The sequence below is a fragment of the Arachis ipaensis genome, chromosome B08 (assembly GCF_000816755.2).
Source record: "Arachis ipaensis cultivar K30076 chromosome B08, Araip1.1, whole genome shotgun sequence".
Lineage (NCBI taxonomy): Eukaryota > Viridiplantae > Streptophyta > Magnoliopsida > Fabales > Fabaceae > Arachis > Arachis ipaensis.
The window spans coordinates 73,989,767-74,000,682 of NC_029792.2; positions in this window are offsets into that span (position 1 = coordinate 73,989,767).

Here is a 10,916-nt window from a genome sequence, read left to right on the forward strand (position 1 = left end):
AAAATAAAGGTTGTTGAGTCCTAATCTTAGTCTTAACTCTGTGATAACTTTTACTATTAGAAAGCTACCTTAGAAGTTATATGAGTAGTAGTAATTAGTATCTTTATTTTTTATTTTTCTATCCCCAAATAAGTTATAATTTATCTTTCTTATCATCATTCAACATGAATAAAATAGCAGATTTTTAGAATAAGGAGGCAATTTTATTTTCGAGTTTTTAATAAGAAAAATTCAAATTATTTATATGTGGTGGCAATACTTTTTGTTCTCTGAATGAATGCTTGAACAGTGCATATGTCTTTTGAATTTGATGTTTTTGAATGTTAAAACTGTTGGCTCTTGAAGAATGATGAAAAAGAGAAATGTTATTGATAATCTGAAAAATCATGAAATTGATTCTTGAAGCAAGAAAAAGCAGTAAAAAAAAAAGCAAAAAAGCCAGTAACCCTTTAAACCAAAAGGCAAGGGTAATAAAAAAGATCCAAGGCTTTGAGCATTAATGGATAGGAGGGTCCAAAGGAATAAAATCCCGGCCTAAGCGGCTAAACCAAGCTGTCCCTAACCATGTGCTTGTGGCGTGAAGGTGTCAAGTGAAAAGCTTGAGACTAAGTGGTTAAAGTCGTGATCCAAAGAAAAAAGAGTGTGCTTAAGAACCCTGGACACCTCTAATTGGGGACTCTAGCAAAGGTGAGTCACAATCTGAAAAGGTTCACCCAGTTATGTGTCTGTGGCATTTATGTATCCAGTGGTAATACTGGAAAACAAAGTGCTTAGGGCCACGGCCAAGACTCATAAAGTAGCTGTGTTCAAGAATCAACATACTAAACTAGGAGAATCAATAACACTATCTGAATTCTAAATTCCTATAGATGCCAATCATTCTGAACTTCAAAGGATGAATGGAGATGCCAAAACTGTTCAGAAGCAAAAAGCTACTAGTCCCGCTCATCTAATGAGAATTTAAGCTTCATGTAAAACACTGAGATGCCATTGCCTCTTGACCTTCTTTCTATCCTGTTTTATTTATCTAGTTTCTTGAGGACAAGCAACAGTTTAGGTTTGGTGTTGTGATGAGTGGATATTTTATACGCTTTTTGGGGGTATTTTTCATATAGTTTTAGTAGGATTTAGCTACTTTTTAGTATAGTTTTATTAGTTTTTATACAAAAATCACATTTCTGGATTTTACTATGAGTTTGTATGTTTTTCTATGATTTCAGGTATTTTCTGGCTGAAGTTGAGGGATCTGAGCAAAAATCTGATTCAGAGGCTGAAAAAGGACTGCAGATGCTGTTGGATTCTGACCTTGCTTCACGTGAAATAGATTTTTCAGAGCTACAGAAACCCAATTGGCGCGCTCTCTATTGTGTTGGAAAGTAGACATCCAGGGCTTTCCAGAAATATATAATAGTCCATACTTTGCTCGAGTTTTGACGATGCAAACAGGCGTTTAAACGGAAACTTCCTGCCCTATTCTGAAGTTAAGCGCCAGAAACAGGTTACAAACCAGAGTTAAACGCCACAAACAAGCTGCAACCTGGAATTTAACTCCAAGAGAAGCCTCTACACGTGTAAAGCTCAATGCTCAGCCCAAACACACACTAAGTGGGCCCCAGAATTGGATTTCTGCACTATCCATCTTAGTTTACTCATTTTCTATAAACCCTAGCTACTAGTTTAGTATAAATACTACTTTTAGAGACTTACTATATATCTCATGATATTTTACACGTTTCATATTGTATTTCTGACGGCATGAGTCTCTAAACCCCATGGTTGGGGGTGAGGAGCTCTACTGTGTCTCGATGAATTAATGCAATTACTTCTGTTTTCTATTCAATCACGCTTGTTTCTATTCTAAGATACTCACTTGTACTTAACCGTGATGAATGTGATGATCCGTGACACTCATCACCATTCTCAACCTATGAACGCGTGCCTGACAACCACTTCCGTTCTACCTTAGATTGAATGTGTATCTCTTAGCCTCTCGGTTCATGATCAGAGTCTTCGTGGTATAGGCTAGGATTATTGGCGGCCATTCCTGAGATCCGGAAAGTCTAAACCTTGTCTGTGGTATTCCGAGTAGGATCTGGGATGGAATGACTGTGACAAGCTTCAAACTCACGAGTGCTGGGCGTAGTGACAGATGCAAACGGATCAATGGATCCTATTCCAACATGAGTGAGAACCGACAGATGATTAGCCGTACGGTGACAGCACATTTAGACCATTTTCACTGAGCGGATGGATGGTAGCCATTGACAACGGTGATCTACTAACATACAGCTTGCCATGGAAGGAGCCTTGTGTGCGTGAAGAAGAAGACAATAGGAAAGCATAGATTCGAAAGGCAGAGCATCTTCAAATCCTCAATCTGTTCTCCATTACTGCATAACAAGTATTATTTAATTTATGCTATTTACTCTTCATAAATATAATCAGTCTTATCATTGATTTCCTGACTAAGAATTACAAAATAACCATAGCTTACTTCACGCCGACAATCTCCATGGGATCGACCCTTACTCACATAAGGTATTACTTGGACGACCCAGTGTACTTGCTGGTTAGTGGTACGAGTTGTGAAAATTGTGATTTACAATTCGTGCACCAGATATCTGACTGATATAACTAGCATAAATGTTCATGAGCATGCATTTGGGACTTTGAAGCACTAGACTTCCAATATTGAGACTGATCAACTTGATATCGATTGTTTTGTGTGTATAGGAACCAGATGGCGCCTCGTGGACGCAGTCGAGGCCGTGTGAGATGACGTGCCGGTACTCAAGGGCTGGAAACCAATCCGAATGACCTGTCGAATTTCATGGCTGTGTTCCAAAACATGGCTGCTGCTATGCAGGCCACTGTTGAGGCACTAGAGCAGCAGATGAACAACAATCATAATGGGGAAAATGGCAGAAACGGGACTCAAAGTCCGATGACATTGGCGACCTTCCTAAAGGTTAATCCACCAAAGTTCAAGGGAACCACCAATCTGACTGAAGCCGATACTTGGTTTCAGGCTATGGAGCGAGCACTGCAAGCGCAGTTGGTGCCGGAAGAGCAGTGTGTCGAGTTTGCTACCTATCTGCTCACGGGGGAAGCATCGCATTGGTGGTAGGGAACCCAATGACTCCTACAGCAGGGTGATGACCCTATCATCTGGGATGCCTTCCAGGTGGAATTCTACAAGAAGTACTTTCTGAATTCTGCCAGGACGGCCAAGGAACTGGAGTTAGAGGCTAACCCAGATAAGTGCGAAGCCATTCTTCGCATGACAAGCTCTGGTTGTGTGAAGGATGTACAAAGGCTGGCGGGGAGAATGTTTAGGAAAACAATCGAATGAAATGTCCACAAGGAATAGATAACTTAAGAGGTAAATCATCTTACCTTGTAAAAAGAGAAGGTATGTGATGAGAAGATTATGGTTGGTCTAGAATTTCATCAATAGAAAATTATTGTCATTGTCATAGTATAGTCCTAGACCAACATATAATCCTATCGATCAAATTTTGATATAGTTGTCACAAAGTCAATCCCAATAAAAAGTAACCGAGAGTATTGGTCCCGGGTCGTCCTCAAGAGAATAGGCAAATATGTGCATCAATATTAGTCAGAATTCAGGGGTTGGGAGTCATAAACAAGAATTTAAACTACTAAACTTAACATGCAAGAAATCTTAAAGGGCAAGAAACTAAATCAAAGAAATTAAAGCAGGGTATAAGCGAATTCAATCTAGCAAGAGAACATATAAATCTATTTCTACTCTAAGACTAAGTAAACAACTAAACTAACTATAACAAGAATCAAGTAATTGAGATTTTTGGGTTTCAAATATGAATAATAAAAGGAACTCTTGGCTAGGCATAGGAATTGGGATCACCATCCTTGTCTAATAACCACATATTTACACTTATGAGGAACCAAACCCATTAAGTCTACTTCTACAAGTGAAGTATGTCAAATAGGCTTGATCAATTTCAAATCATAAGTTCTAATCCAACTACTAATTGGCTTAATAGTAGATTAGCATCAATGGGTATCAATTTGACCAACAAGAGTTCTCAAAGCACCAATTCAATTAGGTCGATCTCGGTCGAGATCTGCAGTGGTGGCCGGAGCCAACATGTCTGGCTTGTTGGACTTTGGTGGTGTTGCTGATCCTTCGTCACCGAAGGGTGGTGGTACCTACAAGAGACTCCGATGCTTAAGTTAGCATGGGCTTTAAGCAGGTTTATGTGTAGAATCAGAGTATGAGTTATACCTGAGTGCTCCAGTGTATTTATAGTAGTGTGGGCTTGACCTTCTTGGATAAGATAAGTTAGTTATCTTTATCTTATCTTTAAGTAAAGTCATCTTATCTTTAAGGGGGACCGCCTTTTGTCTTTCTAGTCTTTAGCTGCCTTTAGATTGGGCTATGTCCCTTTGTTTGGGCCTGCTTGGACTTCTTGTGGTGATTTGGCCAAACTCTTTAAAGAAGAGGTCGGGGGACCTGACCTGAAGAGGTCGGTCACTTTGTCTTCAATCATCCCGGGTTGGATAGCTTGACCCAGGGTATGAACAGTTCCCCTGCTTGAGCTCGACTTTTTCCTTTAAAGTCATGTCTTTTAGACTTCGATCCTTTTTTGAGGAAATCGAGCTTGAGCATTTCGCCTTGGGTCGATCTCCAGTATGACTCCTGTTGGGACTTGAATGTGGAGCATTTTTTCTTTTTCCTTTAGTTGTGGCGAGTGTTTCGCTTTTTCTTGGAAACATGCGAGGGTTTAAAAGCTTATCAATACCCCTTCGCCGTTTCCTTTTTCCCTCTTTGCTACTTCATTTTTGAAATTTTCAGAGTGTCATTTTACAGTTTCTTTCTCTAATTCATCTTTGTCTTCTTTGCTCATAGTTTGCAAGGAATTTTGCTTCTTCTGATATCCTCTAGTTTACTGATAAACCCCATTTTTAGGGATTATCTTGTATTGAATTTAGAGTATTTTGATGACCTTTTCTCGCATTTAACCTATGAATTAGCATGGTTTTGTTATCTCTCCCGTATTTGTGCTTAAGTGTAAAAACACGCTTTTTAGGCCTTATTTTGATGAATTTTGATTTCTCCTTAATTCCATAAGATGCCTTGATGTGTTTGCTAGTAATTCCAGGATTGAAATAGGCCAGGCATGGATCAAAGGAAGCAAGGAAGGAAGCATGCAAGTGGAGAGAAGCACAAAAAAACCAAAGAATTAATCACGGCCAAGCACGCGCACGCGCACAAGGCGCTCGCGCGCACATTGCGGAAGCAGCCAGGGACGCGCACGCGTACTGTGCGCGCACGCGTCGATGTCTGCACATGACTTCATTAAGGCAACACGTGCCTGGCGATTTTGAGGGGTTTCTAAACCCATTTTTTTGGTGCCAATTGCTGATAGAAAAGAATAAAAGGCTCAAGGATTAAAGGGGAGAGACAATTAGATTAGAAGTTAGTGGTAGCTCTAGTTTAGAGTAGTTTTAGAGGGAGAAGCTCTCACTTCTCTCTAGGATTAGGATTAGGTTAGGGTTAATCTCTCTTCTTAGATTCTTAGATAATTCATGCCTTAATTCAATTCTCCTTTGCCAATTCTTAATCTTCTCCTCTCCCTCTCTTTAGTTATGTACTTTAATTCTTGTAATTCTTCACTTTGTTTTGGATAGATTGTTGTTTCTTTTATTCCCTTTCAATAATGCAATTTGAGGTAATTCATGATAATTGTGATTTCCTTGGTTGTTGTTGTTAATTCTTTGTATTCAATTGTAGTTAGAATTCATTCTTGTTGTGATTTGCTATACTTTTCTTTTGTGCCTTCCGAGTGTTTGATGAAATGCTTGGTTGGATTTTTGTATAGATTTTGTTTCTCTTGGCCTAGGTAGAATGATTAGTGACTCTTGAGTTATCTAATTCTTTTGTTGATTGATAATTAGAGATTGCTAATTGATTTGAATGCCTCTAAAGCTAGTCTTTCCTTTAGGAGTTGATTAGGTCTTGAGGAATCAAATTGATTCATCCACTTGACTTTCCTCCATGGTTAGAGGTTAACTAAGTGGGAGCAATGAACAATTCTCATCACAATTGAGGAGGATAACTAGGATAGGATTTCTAGTTCTCATATCTTGCTAAGAGCTTTGTCAATTGTTAGTTTATTTTCTTTGCCATTTATATTTCTTGCACAAAATCTTAAAACCCCAAAATAACTCACAACCAATAACAAACCACTTCATTGCAATTCCTAGGGAGAACGACCTGAGGTTCGAATACTTCGGTTTATAAATTTAGGGGTTTGTTTTAGTGACAAACAACTTTTTGCATGAAAGGATTCTTGATCGGTTTGGAAACTATACTTTACGACGAGACTTCATTAGCTAAATTCTAAACCATCAAGCATTCGTTCATCATTTACACACCCCCAAGCTTTCCATCTCCTTTGCCTGAGAGCATTTTGTTGGCATAGATTTGGTCGCTCGCTTCTTCCTGATCCTTCCCTCGCACTTTCTTCTTCATCCTCCACAAGTTAGTATTTTCTTTTCCTTTTATGTTTTCGATAGTCGCCTTCTTGTACGTCTTCACTGTTGCGTGTGATTGTTACTGATTTGGTCTTTGAGAACCCTGACCCCTTTGAAAAAAAGATTGTATCTTTCCTTTCGACATTTTGTTTTCACGATTTTCTAAAAAAGCTTGCATCTTTGTGGTGATCCCTGCATTCTTTTGCTATGACGTGTGCCTGGTAATAAAAGGCTTCTTTAGGGCATTATTGTCGCTGTTCCTGTTTCTTTCACCCTTGCATGTCCTCGTCTCTGGGTTTATTACTTTTGTTTGAACTGTTGGTAAAGAAAGATTGTGACTTTGATAATTTTTGTTGGTGATGATGACTTGCTGTTTGGAGTGTCGTTTGCCAGAGAAGGATTGTGTTTTTTGTTGAAAGGTGTTAGGGGACAGAGTGTCGATTTCCTTCTTTCCTGGTTCTTGCCTTGTTACTGCCTCCAAAGGGTGCCCCCTGGACTTTAGTAAGAATCCTGGGGTTTCCCTTTTACTGTCGTGTCTGACTCTTGATGTTCATATGTTATTGTTCGAATTGTTTCCATATTTGCCCGAGTTGTTTGGTAGTTGATAAACCCATATTTCATGAGTTCTTTTGTGCTTAATTAGAGTGATTTATTCAACTCTTCACCTACTTATTCACATTAATTGCATGGTTTTACTTTCCCTTCCTTATTATGTCATATTGTGAATAACATGTTTCCTAAGCTTTAAAAATTAATTATTTTAATTACCTTTACTTCCATTCGATGCCGTGATTAGTGTGTTGAGTAGTTTCAGATTTTCTAAGGCAGAATGACTTAAAGAATGGAAAAGGAAACATACTAAAATGAAAGGAGAAAGCAAAACGGAGCTTTGAAGGAAACTGATATTCACGCGATCGCATGGATGACGCGATCGCGTGCCAAGCACGAATCAGCAGTGACGCGGCCGCACAACTGACGCGACCGCGCGCCTTAAGCAGAACGCACATGACGCGGTCGCATGACTGACGCGACCGCGTGACCCACGCGGACGCGTGACAGAGGCCACGCACCAGAAATTACAGAATACGCCCCCAGCAAATTCTGAAGCCCTTTTTGGCCCAGATCCAAGTATAGACAGCATAGACCAGAGGTTATAAAGTGTGGGAATGCATCCATTCAGAGAGAGCTCGCCAATTTCTAGTTTTCATGATTTAGATTTAGTTTAGGGAGAGATTCTCTCTCTCTCTTAGGATTTAGGACTTCTTCTTGTTTTGGGAGTAACTCTGGATCCAGGTTTTAATGTTCTTTTATTTTAGTTCTACATTTATTTATTCCAATATTTGAATTGATTATTATAATTTGATTTATGGATTATTCCATGTCACAGATTGCTATTTTAATTTATGATAATTGAGGTATTTTCAGTTCATGATTGTTCTCTTTGATTTAAGTTATCATTGCTTCCCATCTAAGGACATTTTTATTATTTTAGTAATTTTACTTTTTCCCCTTTTGATCCTGGTTAAGAATTCAGTAACTCAACAGTTATTAAACTCAGCATAACTGATAATCGTTATCTTGCTAATTGAGTTGAACTTAAATAATCCCAACCATTTCTTAGGAAATAATTAGGATTCAAAGGTCAATTTAATTAGTCCCTTAACTTTCCTTTGCCCTGGTAAAGGTTGACTAAGTGGAATTAAGATACAACTTTCATTATTGTTGAGAGAGATAACTAAGTTGGACTTCTAATTTCCCTTATCTTGCCAAAAGTTGTTTCACCGTTATTATTTATTTTTAATTGCCATTTAATTCACTCGTCATTTAAATTACTTGCTTCTCACCTTCTAAACCCCGATTACAACCTTTATAACCAATAATAAGAACATACTTCCTCGCAGTTCCTTGAGAAGACAACCCGAGGTTTGAATACTCGGTTAACAATTTCTAAAGGGGTTTGTTACTTGTGACACCCAAGACGTTTGTACGAAGGGATTTTTGTCGGTTTAGAGACTATATCTACAACGCGACTATTTTTATGACATTCTTTACTGGCAAAAATCCCCAACGTCAAAATGGCGCCGTTGCCGGGGAACTGCTAACGTGTGCCTTATTATTGGTTATTGTAAATATTTTTTCTTTTGCTTGTTTATTTATTTTTGTTTTTCCTTTTTATCTTTATTTGCTACTATGAAATCTCACCCCTCTCGCTTTGAGTTTGGTTCTAATATTGTTAAAGGAAATAGAAGTTACAACAGGAATGTGCATCAAGGTCAGACCAATCAAGGATGGATGGAACCAAGAGGATCTAATCAACCCTTTTGGCAGCAACACCCTCCGAGATATCTTGGACAAAGACCATTCTACCGTGCATACCCAGCTGAAAGACATGGTGGACAACCTTGTAACTACCAGCAAGCCCCACCCCGTGCATATGAACCATCCTTTCAACATAAGCTCGAACCACCACACTCACAAGCTTCTCTTCACCATTCGCCATCATATGGTCCTTCCTTACCCCAATACCAATCCAATCGTTCCCAATCATCACCACTTTCCTTTGTATCATGTCCAAGTCTGGCAAACCGCGAAGCAGAGGATCGCCTAAAAGAAACAGTAATTAAATTTCAAACAACCATTCAACAACTGGAGCAAGCACTAATTCAATGGGCCACTAGACGCTCAAATATACAAAGACCAACCACAGCTCGATGTGGACAGCCCGATGAAGAGCATAGCATGAAAGAAATACTAGAGACTCTAGTGGACAAGACAGAGAATGAATTCGTACTAAAACAAGTGGAAGAAGCTGTCATTATTCAAGAAGAAGAGTTGGTTGAAGATCTAGGAGATGCTGAACTTCCTTGGGAATCCAGAATTGAGGAAAACTCCATCCAAGATGCTACAGTTGATGCTAAGGAGGATACCGTACAATCTCCAAGGCAAGTCGTTTACGAAGAATCAGACGGAATAATCCAAGAAGCAAATTTCCTTGATGATGATAGTCACAAGTCTAGTTCTCCTAGTGATGAACTTGCGTCCGCAAGTGAATTCTCTGAGATCGAAGAATTTTTCCCAAGTGAATATGAAGATGATGCGGAGGTAGATTTCTCTCAACCTCCAATCTATGACTCAAGTGATGAGGAAGACACAGAAGACTTTGACCAGGATACAGATACAATTGAAGATCTTTGCAAGGAAGTGGAAGAATTCACAGAAGAGCACAAGGAAACGGAACTTGCAGAACCACCAAAAATACCTATTCCAAGGCCATTACCACCTAATACAAGCTTCAAGTGGGTACAATCCTTAACTTATAACTTTACTTATTCACTTGAATATGGTTTACTTGAAACAGATGGCCAGCTTAGAGCTCTCTGCGGCTTTAAGAGTAAGAGGGAAATGGCTCGTACTCAGAGCTGGTGCACAAGGTTCAATAAGGTTCCACGCTTCACTTCAAAGTACACGGATTGGTATCATGCTCAATCACATGGATCACGGAAAACGTTTGGTCACCAAGGTGAGATTCTACTTTTTAACCCGCCCGAATGGAGACATGTAGATCAAGACAGAGGCGGATTTAAAAGCAAGGCTTGGAATCCTAGAGTTTATTCTGACATTTGTCATCCCGGGAGCATAACAATATATTTAAAGTTGTTCGGAAGCTTTGCGTGCTTAGTTTGGGACCCCGGAGGCTATTGGCATTCCAAGCACTGGTGGAGATTTTTGGACGAATTTAAACATAAGCCACCATAACAGGATACTCTTCCAATGTCCAACTTAAGGACTTTAACTAAAAGTGCTAGGTGGGAGACAACCCACCATGGTATGGCCGCTTCTTTCTCAATCTGTTTCTTGTTTATTGTTTTCAATTTACTTTTTTTTTATTTTAACATTAACCTGGAATCATGCATAGCATTCATGTTAATCACTGCATCCTGCATTTTTCAGTTTAAAAAAAAAAGGGATGCACGACGAGACCGCATGCCGCATGCGATCGCGTCATATCGCGGAAAACACCACCCGCGCGACCGCGTGACCCACGCGGCCGCGTGATATATATATCGGCGTAAGGATCCAACGAACAGAAAGTTAGGCTGGAATCGTGCGGCCCCTGTGCGTTTCGCACAAATTGGCCCACGCGATCGCATGCCCCATGCGACCGCGTCACTTGCACAATACCAATCCCACGCGACCGCATGAGCGACGCGATCGCGTCGCATGGATTGCATACCACCCCAAAAGGAGACAGAGAGTTGCGCTAAAACGGCGCTGGAGTCGTGCGTTTAGCACAAATTCCAGCGACGCGATCGCGCGACCCACGCGATCGCGTCACCCTTCTTTCCCCCTCTCATGCGATCGCACACCCCACGCGATCGCGTCACTCCCATTTT